Source organism: Arachis duranensis, chromosome 1 (genome assembly GCF_000817695.3).
Source record: "Arachis duranensis cultivar V14167 chromosome 1, aradu.V14167.gnm2.J7QH, whole genome shotgun sequence".
In the NCBI taxonomy this organism is placed as follows: domain Eukaryota; kingdom Viridiplantae; phylum Streptophyta; class Magnoliopsida; order Fabales; family Fabaceae; genus Arachis; species Arachis duranensis.
In genome coordinates, this window is record NC_029772.3 from 37,200,485 (window position 1) to 37,204,143 (window position 3,659).

The 3,659-nt window shown below is 33.4% G+C and overlaps 1 non-coding gene across 1 annotated transcript; it reads right to left on the reverse strand.

The window, feature by feature from the left end:
- Positions 1–2,943: 2,943 nt before the first annotated feature.
- LOC127742957 (small nucleolar RNA R71) lies at positions 2,944–3,051 on the reverse strand. The gene has a single exon (XR_008004302.1). It is a non-coding gene; the product is annotated as a small nucleolar RNA R71 (small nucleolar RNA).
- Between the last annotated feature and the right edge of the window lie 608 nt (positions 3,052–3,659).

Consider the following 3,659-nt stretch of genomic DNA (forward strand, 5'->3'; position numbering starts at 1 on the left):
CGCGATTGTTGGGCGTGATGACAAACGCAAAAGAATCAATAGATTCTATTCCGACATAATTGAGAACCGAAAGATGATTAGCCGTGCCGTGACAGAGCATTTGGATCTTTTTCACTGAGAGGATGGGATGTAGCCATTGACAATGGTGATGCCCTACATACAGCTTGGCATGGAAAGGAGTAAGAAGGATTGGATGAAGGCATTAGGAAAGCAGAGATTCAAAAGGAGCACATCATCTTCATACGCCTATCTGAATTTCCCACCAATGATTTACATAAGTATTTCTATCTTTATTTTTTATTTATTTATTATTATTATTTGAAAACTCCATAACCAATTATTATCCGCCTAACTGAGATTTACAAGATGACCATAGCTTGCTTCATACCAACAATCTCTGTGGGATCGACCCTTACTCACGTAAGGTTTATTACTTGGATGACCCAGTGCACTTGCTGGTTTGTTGTGTGAAGTTGTGAAGTTATGTTTGGACCATGGTATCATGCACCAAGTTTTTGGCGCCATTACCAGGGAGAGAACGAACATGAATGCCATTATCAGAAATCACAATTTTGCCTATCAAGTTTTTGGCGCCGTTGCTAGGGATTGTTCGAGTTTGGACAACTGACGGTTCATCTTGTTGCTCAGATTAGGTAATTTTCTTTTTGTTTTATTTTCAAAAATTTTTCAAAAATCCTTCAAAAATTTTTTTCTCATATATTTTCGAAAATCATTTAAAATTTTTAAGAATGAATTCTAGAGTTTCATGGTAACATGTTGAAGCCTGGCTGGCTGTAAAGCCATATCCAAATTCCTTTGGATTGAGGCTTCCACTTGTCAACATAAAAGGCATGTATATGGAGTTGGATGAAGTATCAGCTGTTGCATGCCTGAGTTATACCCTAAAGCTGGCTGGCTATTAAGCCATGTCCAACCCTTGGATTGGAGCTTTAGGCTAACATTGAAAGATCCCTGGAATTCTTATTGAAAATTTTGAATTTCTTATTTTCTTTTTCCTATATATTTTTTCGAAAAAATAAAAGAAAATACAATAAAATCATAAAATCATAAAAACCAAAAATATTTTGTGATTCTTGTTTGAGTCTTGAGTCAATTTTTAAGTTTGGGGTCAACTGCATATTTCTAAAAATTTATGCATTTTTCGAAAATTCATGCATGTGTTCTTCATGATCTTCAAGTTGTTCTTGGTAAGTCTTCTTATTTGATCTTGATGTTTTCTTGTTTTGTATCTTTTGTTGTTTTTCATGTGCATTTTTGCATTCATAGTGTCTAAGCATTAAAGATTTCTAAGTTTGGTGTCTTGCATGTTTTCTTTGCATCAAAAATTTTTCAAAAATATGTTCTTGATGTTCATCATGATCTTCAAAGTGTTCTTGGAGTTCATCTTGACATTCATAGTGTTCTTGCATGCATTATTGGTCTTAATCCAAACATTTTCATGTTTTGGGTCATTTTTATGTTTTTCCCTCTCATCATTAAATATCTTTTCTTTTTTTCTCTCATAAATTTCGAAAATTTGAGTTGACTTAGTCAAAAAAATTTTAAAACTTAGCTATTTCTCATAAGTCAAGTCAAATTTTTAAATTTAAAAATCTTATCTTTTCAAAACTTTTTCAAAAATCAAATCTTTTTCATTTTTCTTACTTTTTTCGAAAATTTTTAATTTGAATTTTAAAATCTTTTTCTTATCTTTATTTCAAAATTTCAAAAACTTTACTAACAATTAATGTGATTGATTCAAAAATTTGAAGTTTGTTACTTTCTTGTTAAGAAAGGTTCAATCTTTAAATTCTAGAATCATATCTTTTAGTTTCTTGTTAATCAAGTAATTAAATTTTAATCTTAAAAATCAATTCTTTTTCAAAATATCTTTTCTATCATATCTTTTTCAAAATTTTATCTTTTTCAAAAATTTGATTTCAAAATATCTTCCAACTTCTTATCTTTTCAAAATTAAATTTCAAATCTTTTTCAACTAACTAGTTGACTCTTTGTTTGATTAACTATATCTTATCTTTTTCAAAACCACCTAACTACTTTCCTCTCTCTAATTTTCGAAAATTACCTCCCTCTTTTTCAAAATTCTTTTAATTAACTAATTGTTTTAAATTTTAATTTTTAATTTTAATTCTTCTTTTAATTTTCAAAAATTACTAACCCTTTTTCAAAATTAATATTCGAACTCTCTCCCTCTCATCTCCTTCTATTTATTTATTTATTTACTAACGCTTCTCTTCATCTCAAAGAATCTGAACCTATCTTCACCCTTGTGTTTGGATTCTTGACTCCTTTCCTTCTTCTATTCCCTTCTTATTCTACTAACATAAAGGAATCTCTCTACTGTGGTAAAGAAGATCCCTATTATTATTTTCTGTTCCCTTTTATTTTTCATATGAGCAGGAGCAAGGACAAGAATATTCTTGTTGAAGCAGATCCTGAACCTGAAAGGAATCTGAAGAGGAAACAAAGAGAAGCTAAATTACAACAATCAGAGACAACCTTACAGAAACTTTCGAAAAAGAAGAGGAGATGGCAGCCGAAAATAATAATGCAAGCAGGATGCTTGGTGATTACACTACACCTACTTCCAAGTTTGATGGAAGAAGCATCTCAATCCCTGCCATTGGAGCAAACAATTTTGAGCTGAAACCTCAACTAGTTGCTCTACTGCAACAGAACTGCAAGTTCTATGGACTTCCATCAGAAGATCCCTACCAGCTTTTAACTGAGTTCTTGCAGATCTGTGAGACTGTTAAGACTGATGGAGTAGATCCTGAAGTCTACAGGCTCATGCTTTTCCCTTTTGCTGTAAGAGATAGAGCTAGAATATAGTTGGATTCACAACCTAAAGATAGCCTGGACTCCTGGGGTAAGCTGGTCGCGGCCTTCTTGGCTAAGTTCTTTCCTCTTCAAAAGCCAAGCAAGCTTAGAGTGGATGTTCAGACCTTCAAACAAAAAGATGGTGAATCCCTCTATGAAGCTTGGGAAAGATACAAGCAGATGACCAAAAGGTGTCCTTCTGACATGCTTTCTGAATGGACCATTTTAGATATATTCTATTATGGCCTATCTGAATTCTCCAAGATGTCACTGGACCATTCTGCAGGTGGATCCATTCACCTAAAAAAAAGGCCTGTAGAAGCTCAAGAACTTATTGACATGGTTGCAAATAACCAGTTCATGTACACTTTTGAGAGGAATTCCGTGAATAATGAGACACCTCAGAGGAAAGGAGTTCTTGAAATTGATGCTCTGAATGCCATATTGGCTCAGAATAAAATGTTGACTCAGCAAGTCAACATGATTTCTCAAAGTCTGAATGGATGGAAAAATGCATCCAACAGTACTAAAGAAGCATCTTCTGAAGAAGAAGCTTATGATCCTGAGAACCCTGCAATAGCAGAGGTAAATTATATAGGTGAACCTTATGGAAATACCTATAATTCATCATGGAGAAATCATCCAAATTTCTCATGGAAGGATCAACAAAAGTCTCAACAAGGCTTTAATAATGGTGGAAGAAATAGGCTTAGCAATAGCAAGCCTTATCCATCATCTTCTCAGCAACAGACAGAGAATTCTGAGCAGAGCACTTCTAATTTAGCAAACTTGGTCTCTGATCTGTCTAAGGCCACTTT